The sequence below is a fragment of the Dasypus novemcinctus genome, chromosome 16 (genome assembly GCF_030445035.2).
Source record: "Dasypus novemcinctus isolate mDasNov1 chromosome 16, mDasNov1.1.hap2, whole genome shotgun sequence".
Taxonomy (NCBI): Eukaryota; Metazoa; Chordata; class Mammalia; order Cingulata; family Dasypodidae; genus Dasypus; species Dasypus novemcinctus.
In genome coordinates, this window is record NC_080688.1 from 59,128,186 (window position 1) to 59,148,512 (window position 20,327).

General features: G+C 35.6%; 1 long non-coding RNA gene across 1 annotated transcript in view; it reads left to right on the forward strand.

Moving 5' to 3' along the window:
• Positions 1 to 4,657: 4,657 nt before the first annotated feature.
• The window catches only part of LOC131273683 (uncharacterized), a 314,969-nt gene continuing 299,299 nt past the window's right edge, over positions 4,658 to 20,327 (forward strand). The window contains exon 1 of the long non-coding RNA XR_009180962.2: positions 4,658 to 5,089. This is a non-coding gene — a long non-coding RNA (uncharacterized lncRNA). The remainder of the gene's footprint in view (positions 5,090 to 20,327) is intronic.

The following is a 20,327-nucleotide window of genomic DNA, read 5'->3' on the forward strand; positions in this document are numbered from 1 at the left end:
TTGCACACTGGCAATGATCTCTCATATCAGAAGAGAATTCACTGGGTTTGAAGCACGGTGATGGTCCATAACATAAATTTTTAGCACCATAAACAGTCACAATGTCCAGAGATTTGCCATTAACTCCCTTCCTGGCTTCCCAATGAGCCTGAACTCTCCAGAGAGGCATTTTCTTTGTGTCCTTCTCTGTTTTCTGATCATGTCATTACTAGAAAGCTGAAATTTAAAATTTAATTGCTGTGATGATATTGTTTATCAATATGTCTTGTGATTAATAAGGCTTAACACTCTAACATGGGTTTTGGGGTTTTCCTAGAATTTCACTATAATGTACATGAATCCAGTTGACATGGAGGACCAATATCTGAATCAATGGACAAAATAAAGTTGTTCAGGGTTTATATGCTTAATCCTGTGGAAATTATCAAAGAAGGAGAGAGCATTCTCCCACTTTGAGGAGATCTATTAAACTGATGAATAGGAAGCAAATTAAGAATAAGACAAAAGTTCATTGGTAAAATAATTTGAAAAAAATACATGCTATAGTCCTGAGAAGGACTGAAGTGCTGGCTTCAGTAGACAGGTGAGGCATCCTATGAAAAGTGGTTGCCGAAACCTCTGTAGGTTTCAGACAGAGAGGAGGGGCAGGATTTAGTATGAGATATGGAATGAGTAAAGGCATTAAGTTAAAAAGTAGTTGCTTAATTGTGGATGAATAGAGGAGGCACTTGAGGTTATTCTGGCTAAATCAGGGAGATTTACAGAGAAAGAATGTGGAATGAGATCAGATTTAACAGAGGCCCTTTAATTAGGGCAGAGGAGTTTCATTAAGTACTCAATCAACTGGAATCCATACATGGTAATGTCTATATCCAGTCTTAACATGAATACTGGAAACATTGATTATGATTTGACTGAAATAAAATTTATTATGATGGGGTAAAGAGATCACTGGTCTAGAATTAAAAAGACTGAATTTCATCATGAGTCTATTCTGGACTAGCTGCATGATCTTAGAAAAGTTTATTAATTTCTCAGAAATTGAATGTCTTATCTATAAAAAAAATGAGATGGTTGAAAAAGATAGTCTCTAATATGTCTTCTACCATAAAAAATACAGTAATAAGTGTCAAGTTACTTGACTATCCAAGTAGAATAGCAAATTATCCAAAAAAAATTACCTTAAAAAATTGGTCACATAGGAAATTTTACCCCCTTGTGATTGCTACCTGATTTACTCATAGGAAAACTTCCTAATTTTCTGCCTCAGTCTGTACATCTGTCTCTCTTTTCAAACTTAATTTCATTCAGATGTTTTGTTTTTTTAAAAAATATTTATTTATTTTCCCTCCTTCCTTTCTCCCTCTCCCCAAACCTGCTGTTTTTGCCGTCTGTGTCTATTTGCTGTGTGATCTTCTGTATCTATTTCTTTTTGTCTTCTCTTTCTCACTTTTTCCCTTCTAGGATTCACCTGGATTTGATCCTGGGGAACTCTGATGTGGAGAGAGGTTCCCTATCAGCTGTGCCACCTCAGTTCCTGGTTTCTACTGTGCTTTACCTTGACCCTCCCCTTCGTCTCTTTTATTTTTTTTTCTTTTTTAAAAAATTTATTGAAATATATCACTCATACATAAACAATAAGTGTATAATAGTGTGAACTTACAAAACAAACATATGTAATATCAAACAAACATATACAACATTTCACTCTACCACCAATAACTTGCATTGTTTTTAAACCTTTTTAATTAATGATTAAAGAGCATTGTCAAAATATTACTACTAAACAAAGTATTTTCCCCTAACAAATCTGATTATTATTATGTTTATATAATTTATATATGAGCATACATAAGCAATTAAGTGTATAGTAAAAGTTGTGAACTTACAAGCAAACATGCAAAACATCATATAGGGGTCCCATACATCAACCCTTCACCAACACCCTTGCATTGTCATGAGATGTTTGTTACAAACTATGAAAGAACACCATCAAAGTGTTACTACTAATCATAGTTCTTATCTTACATTTGTTGTGTTTTTCCCCCAACCCACTCTATTATTGTTTTTTAAATATATTTTTTTATGACAGAAGTTGTAAATTTATAAAACAATCATGCACATGTGCAAAATTCCCAAACAACACCCCTCCATCAACACACCAGAATGTGGTGTGTGATTTGCTGTAGATAAAATAATATCATCTGATTGTTACCATGTCCATAGTGTCCCTTCATCTCTCTTTTGTTGCATCATCATCTTATTGCATGACTCAATTGTGTGGGCACTGGCTAACTGTGCGGGCACTTGGCTCACCACATGGGCACTGGCTCACCATGCAGGCACTGGCTTGCTGTATAGGTATGCTTTCCTTTTTCCTTTTTCACTAGGAGGCCCCAGGAATTGAACCTGGGTCCTCCCATATGATAGGCAGAAGCCCTATCACTTGAGCCACATCTGCTTCCCTCAGATGGTTTTTGAAGATTTGTTTTTATTCATTCAGTAGGAATAAATACTAAGTAACAAAAACAACATTACATTCTGGCAAATTGTAAATCAATCCCATGTGGTTCTAGCAGTCACAGAGTATATAGGCTTTGGGGTTTGGGGAAAAATAGCAAAAGCATATATGCAAATAATATATATGAAATTCAAATTAGGAAAGTACATTGAAATAAGTGGCAGAAAACTGTCATTACAGGTCCATTTAGAGAGAGTGGTCAGGGCTAGTTTGTCTAAGTAGGCAAATGTTGAGCTGAAATCTAAATAGTGAGAGGGGCCAGCCATGTAAAGCATTGCAGGTACATAGACTGCTTTTGTGAAGTTGGGAAAGACCTGTAGAAAATGAAAGGTCAGAGTGATAAGAACATAATAAGCAAGTAGGAGAGTAACCTCAGGCAAGATTTACATAAAGTTCAAGCTGGGATTTATAGTCTATATGGGTTAGATGCAACTCTTTGGGATGCAAGTGTTAAAAACCTAACTCAAATCAGGGAATGTGATAATATATTAACTCATATCTCTGAAAATTCCAAAGAGAAACTGGCTTGAAAGTGCCATATGATGTAGGGGTACAAGTAAGTTATCAGGACTCTGCGCTCTCTCACTTGTACTCTTTCTCATTTTCTCAGGCCAGCTTTACTCTTTTTCCTTTCTTCTCAAGCAGGTTCTTCATCCACATGTAAGGGAAAAGATGGCTACCAGCAAATCTCCTATTAGGTCTTTGTACTCTCAGTGGAGATATAGATCCTTTTTTCCATTAGCTCTGAGGAAGATTCTCACTATCAAGCTTTGTTCATATGTGTATCCCTAAAATATTTATTGAGTCCATGAAGCTGGTATGCTCTGATTGAATCGAATGGACCTTTAGATAAAATTATCTCCACCATAATCACATGGGCTAGGATAGAAGAATGGTGAGATCCCTGACAAGAGAGAAAACAAATCCCAGAAGCAGTAGCAGATATTTACATTATGAGAAGGAGATTGGATTTGGATTTCATTCTAATGAAATGGAGAGACATAGAAAGATTTTAAGCAAGAAAATGTCATTTTTTGAAATGCTATTTTCAAATTTGGTTCTCCAGTTTCAGTCCAGGGGATAGATCCCTAAGGAATTCTCTCTGCCTTTGGTATTCAGTAAGTTGATGGTAATATGTCACAGTATGGGTCTATTTGGGTTCTTCCTCTTTGGAATTTGTTGAGCACTTTAGATATATAAATTCATGTCTTTCATTAAATTTGCAAAGTTTTCAGCCATTATTTCTTTGAATATTCTCTCTGCCCCTTTCTTTCTTCTTTGGGACTCTCACTATACATACACTGGAACATTTGTTATTGTCTCACAGTCTTTTTGACTGTTTACTTTTCTTCCTTCTTTCTTCTTTCTACCTCTCAGATTTGATAGTTTCAATTGTCTTATCTTCAAGTTTGTGGATTCTTTCTTTTGATAGCTCCAATCTGCTGTTGAACTCTTCTAGGATAGTTTTAATTTTTGTTTTCATGGACTTCAGGTCTGTTTAGTTCCTTTTCATTATTTCCATCTCTACATTGATATTCTCTTTGTGTTCACCTATCATTTTCTTGATTTCCTTTCATCTTTTACCTCTTTGTGCACATTTAGGACTTTTTTATAAAAAAGTTTTGTCTGAAATGTTCCATATCTGATCCTCTTCCTTGAAGATTTCTAATACTTTAATCTTCTCTTTTGCCTGGGCCATCACTTCCTCTTCCTCTGTGTATTTTATACTCTTTCACTGGAACCTATACATTTTAATATTTTAATATATTATCACTGGAATTTAGACTCTGAGTTATCTGTTCTTAACCTTGTAGCCAGCTAATATTATGGCAGAGTTTCCCTTGAAAGCCAGTGTTGTGGGCTATGGGTGGAAGGCTCTTTGTCTCTTCAGAGATAACCTAAGCTGAAGGCTGTGGGTGTGGAACGGTAAGAGGCTGCAGTCCTGCCCTTAGGGACAATGACAACAGGCTCCAGTCTCAGGAAACAGTTTAACAATGCAAGGGCTATAAACTTTAAGTATTTAGAGGAAATGCAAAAAGTAAATATGCTAAAAGCTTACCTAGAATATCTGGAGTCCATGCTAAAAGCTTACCTAAGATGTAGAAGATATATATGCTAATTGAAGCCTATTGAGAACTAAAACAAAGGGACCATTTGGCCTTTCCTCTCTGTATAAAAGACATTTGAAAATCTTGTTCAGGGCTCGGGATTCAAACAGAAGTTCCCGAGTCCGGCCCGGATAAACCATTTTTCCTCCTCAAAATCATTCCTGAGTCCTGGCCTCTCTATACTCAAATAATTGAACTTCTCTCAATTTCTACAATATTTTTGGTGACTCTGGTGGGATAACAAATGAAGGCCAGAGACGGTAGCATTTTGCTGTCCCTTCCAAATCCCCGAGGAAGCCGGGAGGACTCAGGTGAACCCCAAATCTGGGCGCCCCTGGATTAAATTTAATCCAGAAAAGATGTGGGCTCCACCAGAATCTTCACAACAAAAATCGAGGGCAATGGAAGGTCTGAAGAGAAAGATTCTGGGAACAAAAAAGAACTCCAAACTTGGAAGAAGGTAAGACTCCCCCCCGGGTGAGCACAGTCTGGAAGGCCCTAGCTTTAATTGCTAGGAAGGGGAGGCTGATCACCTCCCGAGAGAACCCTAGTAGCCCCAGAAGGCTGGGGGGAAGCCGTTCTCTCTAGGCTTGAAAAAAGGAGAAAAACCGGGGAAAAGCCCTGGTGTTTTGAGTTTGTCTAACTGCATGTTAGAATCTGGTACTGGTCTTATATCCACTAAAAGAGTAGAGTCTCGATTTTAATAAGAAGGGCTATTTATAAGTTCAAGTCCTAATGTCCTGGAAATTGGTCTAGATTAAGAAAAACAAAACTTGGTTACAGGGAAATAGATCAGCTTTTCTGGTGGAGCTTGGTCTGGGTGTAAAGTTTAAACAGTGGAAAAGTCTAGCTAAAATCTTTTGTTATAGTGCTAAATTGTGAATGAATTCGCTTTATACCAAATGTTAAGTGTTCTGAAGTTTGTGATGGCTGCGGGGGCAGCCATAGTGAAAATAAATATATAAACTTGTGGGTAAAATTAGTGACCTTTGTGCTTCTGTCTGTGTCAGCTCAATGCTAGTGTTAGAGTTGTGTCCTTATGTAAAGTAGAAAGTAGAATTACAGCTGAGCTGAAGCCCTCCCTTGCCATTGGCAAGGGAGTGAAATAATTCTGGAGCAAAAGCTGAGGAGTCTAAATGTTTGCGGAGTCTAGATGTTTGTGCATGCTCTGCTGTCTTGTCTCTGGTCTGGCCCTTTGCCGGGGCTTGGAGGCCATCTGTGTCTGCGCTAAGCACCCAAGTTTGTTAGGAATGTCCCAGTCAGGGTGGCTGAGTTCCTGAGAGAGTTGCCAAATTTGAGTAAGTTCTGTCTGCCCATTTTGGCTGAAAGCTGGAAAGGAGAGAGTGGCTTGCCCCTTTCCAGTGAGTCCACCCTTCTATTCATAAGCCACATTCCTGTTTGTTGTGCACCCGACTGCCTGGAAGTGGGGAAAGTGAAGGGGGTAGAAAGCAGAATCAGAATAAATGCAGTAAAGTTCCCACCTTAGGGTGTCAAAGCCAAAATACCTTTGCTTTCTGCCCAGGTTCTTAGAAAGTATTGTAATAACTTTAAGTAAGAGAATGTGTTCTGTGAAAGTAAAATTTGTCTTAAAGGTATAAATAATTATAAAAGTTTTACAAAGCATTGTTTAAATTAAAGTATTTAAATAGCTAATTGCAGAAAGTCATTATTTAACAAAAACTGAATTGATAATAATAATAATAAAAAGCAATTTTATAACAAACTTATTCGGCAGCCAGTCTCCCCTGCCAACTTGCTTCCAAAAAACTGTTTCTAGTATTACATGCTACTAAGTATTTAAAGTAAAAAAAAGTTCATTATTTTAACAAGCTTGTTTAGTATTATATGTTGTAAGAAGTTTGCCTGGTAACTTAGTATGTGAGATATATAGAGTGTGTTTTTATTGTTAAAAAAACAAAAGATAATTTGTCCTAAGATAAAATGATTAATTATTGAAAAGAGTAGAGTGTGGGACAGAACCTAAATAAATACTAAAAGTGTAAAAAGTTTATAGAAAAAAAATTTTTATGATTAAAATTGAATAAGGTCAATATACAAAGAAAATCTTTTATCAATAACTTCTTGTGCTTTAACCTCATCATTTCCTCAGTATTTGAAGAAGAGTCTTACCTCTTTTAAAAGAACATTTATGTTCTAAAAATCAAATCCTGAAAAGTAACTTTTTATTTCAAACTAACTGCAAGAGATTTATTCTTTTACTTTAAAAGAAAAATTAAAGTAATATTTAAGTTTATTTAATATGTTATAAGTCAAATGAAAAGTATTTAAAAATGTTATAAAATTAATAAGTTTTAAAAAAAATTAATAAAAACTATAACTAAAAGTTAAAATAATTTATAAATGCATTTATATTATAAAACAGTAAAAAAACAATAACTGAAATTATAGCTAAGTGAATTTAGCCTGAAACTATTATTTAAGTGTAAATTCTAAACTAACCTTTCCTTTGTTTATAGTTACTTCAAGCCTAACCTCACACCCTTTGCCTTTGCCTATGATTATTTCATAATTGAAAAGAGCTGAGACATCACTGTCTCCTCTCCTAGTATTAGTAACCCTTTCTCTCATGAATTCAAGTGTAACCTAAATAAATGGCTGCCTGATAAAATAAAGTTAAATGACCACTAGAGTTTTATTATCTCCAAAATCAAAACAGGGGATAGAGGGGGAGAAGTCTCCTGCCTTGACAGTCAGTGTTCCTAAGAGTGGCAATTCATGAGAGAAAGCAGTCTGTCTCCCTGAAGCTTCAAATAGCCTCAGTAAATATATATAAAATTAATCTTGTTGCTTATCCAAAATTCTGCTAATTTCAAAGTAAAATATAAAGTTCTAAAACAAAATGGTGCTAAGGCATTGAGAACATTTTAGTTATTACAGTCCATTAAGTAAAAAAAAAAATTCTTGTAGTAAACTGCATGGTCATAGTGCAAATTAAAAAGAGTTTCAAGAGTCTTTAAAATATTTGCAGTCACACTTGTTTTGTAAAGATTAGAAGTTTAAAATAATTAAAGTTATGTTTTTGTCTCAAACTATTTATATCTGCCTATTTGCTCAAATTGTTGAAGTTAAATATGCAGTTATATAAGTAATATGTATTTCTAGACCACTAATTAATTAAGCTAAACAGTATATAAAATAATGCAAATTATAAGTAATATCAATGAGTTGTGTTTGTGTCTAACTCTTTGTGTCTGCCCATTTAAAAAAAATGCTCAATGTATGTCTTCATACATCAAGATAATATCAAATTAACAAATAAAAGTTCTTAAAAAAAGTCTATTCAAATTATTAAAAATTAAATATACAGTTATATTTATAAATATTCTTAAAGCCCAAATTAAACTAAGCAAGATGAAAAAGTCATAGAAATCTGATTATAGAAACAATTAAAAAAAGGCCTCCTCTTTGCAAGAGCTTTTAATGCAAAACTAGGTGTAGCAAATTAAACCTATCTACTAGGCTAAAGAATTAAAAATCAGTTTGCCTAGTAATTTCCCAGTTTAAACATTTGTCAGCCATAAAATGCAAAAAAAAACCCACAAAGATTAAGTTAATTTTCACATAAAAAAAAATGTTAATGTAACCTGGTGGCCTGCTGCCTCAGTCTCCCACTCCTGGGTTAGACAGCAGTAGAAGAGACCAATTTAAGCCAGTCCTATGGGCAATAAAAAGATGCCCAAGAAAGAGCTAACTAAGTTGGTGCCATTTCAGCACTAAATTCTATTCCTTATTTGACAAAAAAGAGCAGGTAAAAACTAAAATGGTTAAAATGTGATAGAAGAAGCAGTTAAATCAAACTTTTGCGTGAGAAAGTTAAATCTCAGATAAGCTGTAACTTCTGAAGTATCCAATCTATAGAAAAACAGAAGAAGAGCTTACATGCTAAGCTTAAGGGTATAAATTGTGTCGTTTTTCTTTGTTTGTGGCACCAGCCATATCTGGCTCTGCACCCCTTCTTGCAAGATTAAAAATAAATTATTTTCTTCTCCACAATCTGATGAGCCTTATTTTCTTCCAGAAGATTTCTTTCCAACAAAATAAAAGTAATTAGTAGCTCTACTAACAAATTTCAGTAAGTAAAAGAAAGTCCATAAAAACTATAGAGAAATCTTTCCTGAGTTATGATTTTAAAAAAATTAAGTAATTGTGTAATGTGTTTTAAAACCTGGTAGTCAGTATGCATGTGTTTTAAAACCTGGTAGTCAGTATGCTTTTAAATTAATAATTTTCATAACTTAAAAAAAAAAGTTTTTAGCTTCCTGTAAGAGAAAAAGAAAACATTCCTTGCATAAACTATTATAGTTTCAATTTTATTTAACTTGAGTGTAATCTCCCATAGTTAATTTATAAACTAAATTAACATTATGTATAAAATCTTTAAAGTAATGAAAATTGTAAGTTCACATTAGTGAAATTAAGCTAAAAGAAAAAAATTGTAGATATGCTTTCTTAATAAAGAGTAAATTTCTTTCATTAGTAATTGTAATTTAGTAAGTTTATTTAAACATGAAGTGGCTAGTCAATGTGATTATAGTCAATTATAAAGAGTTTGTAAAACATCTTCCAAACTAAAAATGTTTAAATAGTTCTAGTTGTAAAAGTCATTGTTAACTAAAAAACTTAGATTGGTATTAATAGCAGAAATAACTTCATAATAATAAACCTGTCTAAAGGCCACTGCAAAGTACACATTTAAGTAAATAATAATAAAAAGTTGTCTTGATTCTATTAGAAATATTCTGTTTTCATTCTAACAATGAAAAATAATATTTTTCCTCTATTACTAAAGTAAAGTACCTACTGTTATCTTCATAGTAAAATTGTGTAAGTAAACAGTCATTTGATATATATGTTGCATTAAGTTGTTTAAAATATATATAAAAACAAAAAATAAATGTTAACATTGTCAAACTCTTGTGCATTCAGACCAAGCCTTGAATACATTACAAGTAGCCTCTCCATGTGAGTTATTAGCTAAGCTGGTCACTGAACCCTCAATTAAAATATGTGCTATATCAGTCTCTAGTTCTGCTCCTGAAGTCAATAGAAACTATATTGCAGTTTCAAGCTCCTGCAGCAGCCAATAATAACTCGGTACAGCCAAGTGTACAATAGATATCGCCTCCAGACTGGCACTGTTCCATAGTGCCAGAGAGCACTATGCACCAGGCTAGTAAAATACTAAAAAATCTCTCTAAGATAAAAAATGCTGCAACTTGCTCACTGTGTTAAAGAACATGCTAAGTAGAGCCATGATACCAAGATACTGTAAGTAAAACTTAAACACAATTAGCATTATGGCCTGCTCTCATGGAAAGATAACATGTAAAGTATTACAAACCTAAAACTCAAAACTAAAAATTGCAACTCTGAATCCTTATGCATTAAGTAATACATTAGTTAATATTAAGTGCTGTACTTTTATCCTGTACTAAATATATGCCTAATAATTATAATGTTATCTTTTCTATTTTAAATCAAGTACAAAAATATATTAGACATGTTAAATTCCTAGTAAAATCATTTTCTAAACAGTTAATAACATGTCTATAAAATAAGGTGGCAGTCTCAGCCAGTCTCAGTCAACTTCTATATTCTGCTGTACTCTGCTGTGTAGCAAAAGTGAAACTTGCTTGCTGATATTAAGTCACCTATTAAACAAGTCAAAATTGCTAAAAATTATACAATAAAAACCAAAGTGTAAAAATCTTTATTCTGTAGTTCTGATCACTCCCACAAGTGAAAACTAAGAGTATTTCCAAATTAGTGTTCTAAACCTAAGTAAAGCCAGTTGCCCAAGGAGTGCCAGTTCACCAAGAGCATCTGACAGAGCGAATGAGTGTCAATCATTAAACAGCTTGAAATGTGTCTTCAGACAAAGCTAAGTGTCTGTTGCAATTTATCTCTAAAGATAGATAACTTAAAAAAATATATACATGCTGTTCCCACCAGCTTTTAAAGAGTGCCATCTTTATAGGCATCTAACCTTGTCTACCTCTGTAATCCAATGTATCCTTTTTTAAAAACAAGTATTCCAAATTTTTAATTAAGTTTGTTTCTTTCAAAGTAAACATCTTATTAACCATATGAAAACTTCATCCAACTTCGTACAAAATGCCAGATCCATCTTCCTCCAGGTAAAATAAATTAAAAGTTTTACACCTTATTAAGCAATGACTACAGCCCATAGCCAGCAAAAAGCAGTTACAAAAAAGAGATCGTCTCCCTTCAGCACCCCTTTTAAATTAAAAGTGTAAACTCTTTTTTTTTTCAAGAAAAGGGAAGTTTAATAAATATAACTGTAATGACTGAAAATTCTTAGTTCATGAGATATAAGCAAAAAGCAATTGTACTTTTCCAATATCTGCTACCATTGTATTGTATAGAAATTCTTTTTTTTTTCTTTTTTTTTTTTATTGACTTTGTAATAATATTACATTAAAAATATATATGTGAGGTCCCATTCAACCCCACCCCCCCACCCCCCCTCTCCCCCTCTCCCCCCCCCAACAACACTCGTTCCCATCATCATGACACATCCATTGGATTTGGTAAGTACATCTTTGGGCACCTCTGCACCTCATAGACAATGGTCCACATCGTAGGCCATACTCTCCTCCATTCCATCCAGTGGGCCCTGTGAGGATTTACAATGTCCGGTGATTACCTCTGAAGCACCATCCAGGGCAGCTCCATGTCCCAAAGACACCTCCACCTCTCATCTCTTCCTGCCTTTCCCCATACCCATCGTCCACCATGTCCAAAAAGTGTAAACTCTTTAAGAGTAAAATAAAAGTAATAGATGGATCTGGAACCTGACTAGAAATCCACGTGAGTGCCAGTGGCAGCAAAATAACTGCAGGAAGCCCCTGCCCAAGATTCTGCTGTCCAAAATGAAAAGTTCTAAACTTCTAAAAACAGTCCTAAATGCTGTACTAAAGACTAATAAATAATCAATCAAAACAACAAACAGCCATCCACCTCATAGCTCCAACAATAATTATGCCAAAGCTTAGCAAGTTAAACTTTGGCAAAAGGGGGAGAATGATGTGGGTTATGGGTGGAAGGCTCTTTGTCTCTTCAGAGATAACCTAAGCTGAAGGCTGTGGGTGTGGAACGGTAAGAGGCTGCAGTCCTGCCCTTAGGGACAATGACAACAGGCTCCAGTCTCAGGAAACAGTTTAACAATGCAAGGGCTATAAACTTTAAGTATTTAGAGGAAATGCAAAAAGTAAATATGCTAAAAGCTTATCTAGACTATCTGGAGTCCATGCTAAAAGCTTTCCTAAGATGTAGAAGATATATATGCTAATTGAAGCCTATTGAGAACTGAAACAAAGGGACCATTTGGCCTTTCCTCTCTGTATAAAAGACGTTTGAAAATCTTGTTCGGGGCTCGGGATTCAAACAGAAGTTCCCTAGTCCGGCCGACCATCAATAAACCATTTTTCCTTCTCAAAATCATTCCTGAGTCCTGGCCTCTCTATACTCAAATAATTGAACTTCTCTCAATTTCTACAACACCAGGAGCTAACAAAAAAGAAAAAGAAGGGAAAAAAAAACAAAACACCTTTTCCAGTCTTAGCAGATTGACCTGGGAAACTGCTTCCCTTCAGGGTTTAATGGTAAGATGAGTTTAGAGAAAGCTCTAGGTCAATGCATAGGGTCCTCTCTGGTTGTTCCCACACATACATCTTGTCTTGGTATGTGTGTTCAGCCCTAGGAATTCCTCTATTTACATAGCTGGGAATGTCCCCTCTTCTCTAGGAAACAGTTTCTTCATAATTTCAGATTCTGCAGTGATTCCTTACTTCAAGCCACATGACTTGACTGCTTTCCCATAGTATTCTGTAGAAAACTTCAGGGAGCCACCTTTACATGCAGGGCAATTTCTGGGACAGGTGTTCCCTCAGACTACCACCAGACAGACAGGACAAGATTTACATGCCCCCAGTATGTGCCTTACAAGGGTTGCTCTGCTTGCCCTGCAAAGGAGACCACAGATCCTACCACTTTTTAAAAAATTATTATTATTTTTTTAAAGAAACTTTAAATAAGTAAATGTTTACATTAATAAATGTTTATATAAATGTTACATAAAAAAATCTGAGGGATTCCCATATGCCCCACTCCCTCTTCCTCCCATACTTTCCCACATCAACAACATCCCTAATTAATGTGGTACATTTATTACAAATAATGAACACATATTGAAGCATTGCTACAAACTATGGATTATAGTTTACATTATAGTTTACACTCTGCCCTGCACAATTTTGTAGTGTAGGACAAAATATACAATGGCCTGTATCTGTCACTGCAATATCATGCAAGACAACTCTAATGTCCTGAAAATGCCCCCATATTACATCCATTCTTCCCTCTCCCATCCCTCAGAAACTCTGGTGGCCACTGCCTTTATATCAATGATAAGAATTCTTCCATTGCTAGAATAATAATAAGTTTATAGTGGAATAATGCCATCCTAAGGAACAGAGAGAATCTGCAACTGCAGGCAAGATAGTTCCATCCATCTGCCCCATAGGATCTAAGCTCTCTCTCATTTAGAAGCAGAGTGGGCATCACCATCCCAAGGTCCTCAAAATTGGGGAATAAACAATGAATTAAAGTTGACTTATTATTATTCTAAAGCTTTTAAAGTAGTCTTTCTCTTGATTTGACATTTACCCTGTTTACAGTCATGTAATTGTTTTCTGGAGCTTTGAGAAAGATGTTTCTGTCAGGTCTTACTCTTTGTTCAAAGTTTCTGAAATGTCTCACTCCTCCATCTTGATTGGAGAAATGATAAAGCTTTTTTCAAATTTATCACTTTACTGGGCATATCATAAACAATAATTATTCACTGTCATTATTTATTGTTAGATGACATATTTGTACCTAATAAACCTTAAAACTTCCTTTCCAGAAATGAGATTCCATAAATGGTTGATTCTAATTTTTTTTTTTTTTGCTTTAGCACTGTTTTCTGTAAAATGTAGATAATGGCATTAATACAAGTAAAAAATAAATCACTGTGAAATTACTCTGAATATTCTGAAGAATGAATCAGAGACACTGAAGAATGTATTATAGAATTATTATTGAAAAATTCTTTATGAAATTGATTACAGTTCCTATTTCTCTTTAAAGGTGATGAAAGCATCACCCATAATCCCCAGTCCTACCATAATACTACACACACCACAGTACTATTGAAATTCTACTATATGAAATGAGACATAATGTGGGTGATGTAATGGAAAAGGCATAGACTTATACCTTTTATAGCCTTGGTTTTCAATCTACTGTACCTCATGTTAACTGATATTTTTTAACTGTTTTGTATTACTTTGTGTTACTTAATGTAGCAATGAATTACTTAACTGCTTTATGCTACTACATGTTATTTAACATGCTACATTGATGTGGGCTGTAAGTGGAAGGCTCTTTGCCTCTTCAGAGATAACCTAAGCTGTTTGACTTGTGGGTGTGGAACGGTAAGAGGCTGCAGTCTTGCCCTTAGTGACAATGGCAACGACTCCAGTCCCAGGAAACAGTTTAACAATGCAAGGTCTATACACTTTAAGTATTTAGGGAAAATGCAAACAAAATATGCTAAAAGCTTATCTAGAATGTCTGGAGTCCATGCTAAAAGCTTACCTAAGATGTGGAAGATATATATGCTAATTCAAGCCTATTGAGAACTGAAACAAAGGGACCATTTGGCCTTTCCTCTCTGTATAAAAGAAATTTGAAAATCTTGTTCAGGGCTGGGGATTGAAACAGAAAGCTCCTGAGTCCAGCCGGCTGTCAATAAACCATTTTTCCTTCTCAAAATCATTCCTGAGTCCTGGCCTCTCTATACACAAATAATTGAACCTCTCTCAAATTCTACAACAACATTAGCATTCTTACGTGTAATAAAAGAAGAGAGAAGATAGATAATCAATAATATCTTGTATGTAGGATTGGTGAGGAGATTGGAGATAGTTTTAAGCAAGGAAGGCTCAATAAATGATAGTTACTAATACTGGGAATTGAAGAATTATAAGTACATGAGAAATGGTTCTTTCCCTCAAGGATATTTCAGTCTTGCCAGGAAACAAGAACAAATGCTCCAGGAATTTTCCTCTCCTACATCACTGTGTGCAATTTCTTACATGAGTCAGACCACTGGTGAACTATTAACCTCAGAAATCATGTAGAAAAAAGATGCCACTATGTTTGGAGTTATTCATTAATATCTGTAGTTCCCAGGTAAAGGGAAAACTATGATGATGTCCTTGCCTAGTTAGTCTTATCTCTAGGAGTTCAAACTAATTTTCAGGTAGAAAATTAGATGATGCAATTCAGGATAAAATTGAATTTCAAATAATTATTAAGAATTAAAATGCGGTTGCACCACAAATTCTAATCAGATGTGAATCAAAGCATGTTCATGTTGAACTATGAGAAAAACAAATAATTTATACTAGGGGATGTTATTTTGGTCCTATCTGGGACTTCAATCAAATATTTGTAGCCTGTCTCTTTGCAGAAATGTTGGATGAAGGTAATGTGATGAAAAGCAGAAAGAACTTCACCGCTATAAACTTTGGGGCTTTCATCTTCCCAGTTGGGGTTTCACTCCTTAAACAATACCGTCCATTCTTTCTTTAATGCTAAAATTAAAATTCTAATCAGATCTCTAACATTCCATCTTGTTCTTCCCTTGTTCTTACCGTGCTACTCTACTGCAAGTAGGAAAGTATGATAAAAGTGAACAAATCAGAAACATGCCTTCATTTATTCTGAACACTGGAAAGCAATGGTTAAATATGCAGAAGCCCCTCCTACCACCCTTTATACCACACATGCAATATCCAATTGAGTATTGTGGAAAAGATGCCTGTTTAGGCTCCAAAGGGGCAGAGCTTATTGATTGCTGAGTTCATTGAGGGCTTAGAAAGAGATGTCTGACTCCACCCTCCTGCTCTTTGTTTCATCCACCCTACACATCAGAAAACAGGGCATCACGGGATCTTTGCAGCTGTGGTTGTGTTGTAGAATTTGAGAGAAGTTCAATTATTTGAGTATAGAGAGGCCAGGACTCAGGAATGATTTTGAGAAGGAAAAATGGTTTCTTGACGGCCGGCCGGACTCGGGAGCTTTCTGTTTGAATCCCGAGCCCTGAACAAGATTTTCAAATGTCTTTTATACAGAGAGGAAAGGCCAAATGGTCCCTTTGTTTCAGTTCTCAATAGGCTTCAATTAGCATATATCTTCCACATCTTAGGTAAGCTTTTAGCATGGACTCCAGATATTCTAGGTAAGCTTTTAGCATATTTACTTTTTGCATTTCCCCTAAATACTTAAAGTTTATAGCCCTTGCATTGTTAAACATTTCCTGGGACTGGAGCCTGTTGCCATTTTCCCTAAGGGCAGGACTGCAGCCTCTTACAGTTCCACACTCACAAGTCAAACAGCTTAGTTATCTCTGAAGAGACAAAGAGCCTTCTACCCATAGCCCACATCAGTTGGTCATGACCAAGGTCAAGGTATGTTGTAGTGTCTCTGTTGTTGGTTCTAATTCCAGTAGTGCTTACTTTCCCCCTGACTCTTCAACTCTGACGGAATGTTTTGCTGTTGAGAAAAAAAAACAGACTATGACTCATTGTGGTTCTTATATCTTAAAATATACACATTCCAAGAACTCCTTAAATATGAGGACAGAGCAACACAATGACTCTCCTTTTTTTCCCCTCAGGAGTTACCATAGATAACAAGATGGCTGGCAAATTCACTTAATTGGATTTAAAAAGGGTTAAAAAAGTACAGCTATAAACATATAGGCATGTGGATTTATTGTGAAATAACTCATTGCCCTCAATTATTAGTGTGCCTCTCTACAGTGCTATGCATTGTTTAAGTTTTCCCACTCACCTTTCCATATTATGCTTGCAGTAACTCCTAGTGTTAGCTATTTCAGAAAGAAAAATGTTTATTTCTGTAGAGGGAGTGTTGTGGGTGTGTATGTGTGTAAGTGGGGGCGGGGGGGACATGGAAATTCAAGGTACATACTCAAAAGAACAAGTTATATATAAAAGAATCACGAAGTGGGAAGTTCCTCCCCTGACTTTGGCAATACATTTTTATTTAGTTCAGTTTTCTGTGAATTTATTGCATCATCTATAGTAGTGATATGTGTAGCCCTGGTCTCCTCAATCTTGTCTCCATTTTCAAAAAAGAGTGAATAATTTGATGATTCTAAGGATTACAACAAGATTGGAGCTTAATTTTTCTTGTCCTGTCTTTTGTAGGACATCATTTTTTGATGGTAAATATTTTCAGCCTCTGCCCAGTGCAGATGAAGCTGTTAAAACACCAGAACTCTCACCACATCCTAGGAAGTTTCTGCAGCAAACCTCTCAAAGACCTCATCTTTAAGGAGTAGTTCCCTGACATTACCTTCAATTTCTCCTTTTAAGTCTCCTTACATTATGCAGAGAGTTAATTACACCCTTTTGTATTACAAATTATTCAGCTTTCCCTTTGGTATTTACACCTGTAGGGACTTGTAGATGGTTATCTTATCTTTAAAATAAATGGTTTGTCTTTGCTGGACAGCCAGGAGGATATTCACCGTTAGGCCAAGTCCAGAATGCAAATAATGCAAGCCAAGCTGACAACTCAAAAGACATACTTTGATATCCTTAGCAGTAGAGAGTTTCTTTTCATTTTCTTTTGATTTCTTTACAATTTAACATCCATTTTTGAACCCTGCTATAGGGAGATTTGAAAGAGCATTACCACATACTCTAACAATAAAAATGGTAGCAGTAGGTTTTAAATCTAATGGTTTAAGCCCAATTTGCATAGAAAAAATAGAAACAAGGAATAAAGCAATGTTGCATTTTTTTTAGTGACAAAAGATTCGAAGATTCGAGTTATAGCGATAGTTCTTTGCTTTCCAGGTTTGCTTTGGTAAATTGATTTTCTCTGGGGCTTGACATGGCCTCTGTTGGATTTATTCATTCTTCTACTTTATGTGCTTAGACCTCAGAATCTAATCTACATCAGTCTTGGACCCACTACCCTTATCTGGTAGTGGTTCATTTTCTCAAGCACATGCCTACCACCTGCAACCCCTTCCTCTAACTCACTCACTAGCTTATAGCTAATCCTTGGCCTAGTTCCCACCATGAAGTATGGCAGATGATAGGAATTTCTGAATTCTATCACCTTTTAGGGGCTATTATTGTTGTAGAATTTGAGAGAGGTTCAATTATTTGCGTATAGAAAGGCCAGAACTCAGGAATAGTTTTGAGAAGGAAAAATGGCTTATTGACTGCCGGCTGGACTCGGGAGCTTTCTGTTTCAATCCCGAGCCCGGAACAAGATTCTTGAATCCCTTTTATACAGAGAGGAAAGGCCAAATGGTCCTTTTGTTTCAGTTCTCAATAGGCTTGAATTAGCATATGTCTTCCACATCCTAGGTAAGCTTTTAGCATGGACCTTATACATTCTAGATAAGCTTTTAGCACATTTGGTTTGCATTTTCCCTGAATATTTAAAGTTTATAGACTTTGCCTTGTTAAACTGTTTCCTGGGACTGGAGTCATTGCCATGGTTACCAAGGGCAGGACTTCAGCCTCTTACCTTTCCACACCCACAAGTTAGGACAAACAGCTTAGGTTAAGGTTATCGCTAAAGAGACAAAAGAGCCTCCCACCCATAGCCCACATCATTATTGACAAAGTATGTTGATTTAAATTTAATGTTTCCTGGTTTACATTCCTCCTGTTCATACCTGCAGCTTTAGTTTAGGTTTCTTCACTCTCTAATACTTAGATTACTGCAATAGCCTCCTAGTTTGTCTCCTTACCACCACATTGCACTCATTTCTTAATGGCTAACATAATCATCACACATATTATGTGTGTGTAACTGTGTGCATATATATTTATATTTAGTGTATATGTATACATGTGTGTGTGTGTGTGGGTATCTCATTATATACAGTTGGCTTCCAATTATTCTGTCTTGCCAACTGGACAAATTTCAAACCCACCCAGCATCATAAAAGAGTAAGCCCTCTTTATTAAAATGCTTTCTGTTCATGTCTTTCTTTCTGCCTATGCTACATTTCATTGCTTGTCAAAATTCTACTCCACATTCCAGATCCAGACCAAAGGTCTATTTTTGCACATCTTCTCTTGACTTCACCTGGAAGTTGGTCACTCTCTTCTCTGGCTTTTTTGTACATGCTTCCAGAACAGTATTTAACTGAGTAAACAAGTGAGTGAATGCATGAATTAAAGAATTAAGAGGTTTGATCTACAAAGTCTCCACAGACTCTTCTATCTCTAAAGTTCTACAATTTTTAATATCACCCAGGTGCTGGAGGTAAATCTGGCTTTGAGGTAGCAGTCTGTAGAAAACTAATAAAAAGGAATAAGCAGTGCGCATGGAGTCATGCACACAAGCCATGTCTCTAATAATAATGATAACAAACAGCATTGTTATCAATACAAAGATTATCTCATTTGAGCCTCACAAAAATCCTTGACATAGACCGAAATGATGTTATTATTAATTTACCAAATCAAATGATAAGGCGATCAGTGTGGGCCACCTGCATCAGAATCACCACCCAGAGTGCTAGTTAAAATGCAGATTTAAGTGAGCCTGGGGGAAGCAGAGACTCAAGGCAGGTAGAGAAGGCTGAGGGTGAGAATAGGTGATATCCAAGAAACAGGAAGTCAGAGTCAAAAGCCACATTTGGCTGCCGGGACCTGAGAGCAATAGGAAAAGTAAGAAGTTTAAATCTCACTGAAGTTACTATTTTGCTTGTTTAAATCATTTATCCTAATCTGTAATTGAAATGATCTTGTTCCTTCTATAATGTCAAGAATCTCACGCTTAAGGGTAATATTTTAGTGGAAACTTCAATGAGGTTTAGACTTGTGTACACTTCTCGAAGAGTTCAAAAAAAAAAAAAAGAATGGGCGATTCTGATAATATAGAAATAAACTTTTAAATAGAAAGTCACAGGAGAATATAACCTTTCCCGTGTCTACTTTGACTTACAGTTAGAGAAGAGGGAAAACAGATTTTCTATATTGCTAATCTCTGCTTGTGTATTGGCAGAAGCTTGCTCAATGAAAACCATCCCTTGCTAAAAAGAACTTTTAACTAACCTTTGGTCAGAGAAAATGTTTCCATACTGGTTTCTGTGTGAAGTCAATAGAATACCCCATCCTTCCAATCAGGGGTTCTTAACCTTTTTTGTTCCATGGACCCTTTGCCAGTCAGGTGAACACCAATGGGCCCCTTACTAAGTCCACATTATACTGTGTATTATTTAATAAATATATCACACCCGCACCAACACGTCCCCACAAGAATGTGTTTTTATTTATTTCAATTCCAGCTCACAGCCCCTTGTTAAGAACCTCTGCTTCCAATGTTCTGGGATAAACCAAGGATAACAGAGTCATGGATAGAGTACTGGTCTGGAGATTTTCTTAACTAGAAAACTCCTTTCTTACAGTGAAATAATTTCCATAACTTCTTCCCTTTGTTTAATTACTTCACAGGATAAGACAAATCCCCCTTCAATACTGCAGATTTCCAAAGATCTGGAGGTAATATGACTTAAATCTCTTCCTCTTCTAGCTTAATGCCCCTACTTCCTT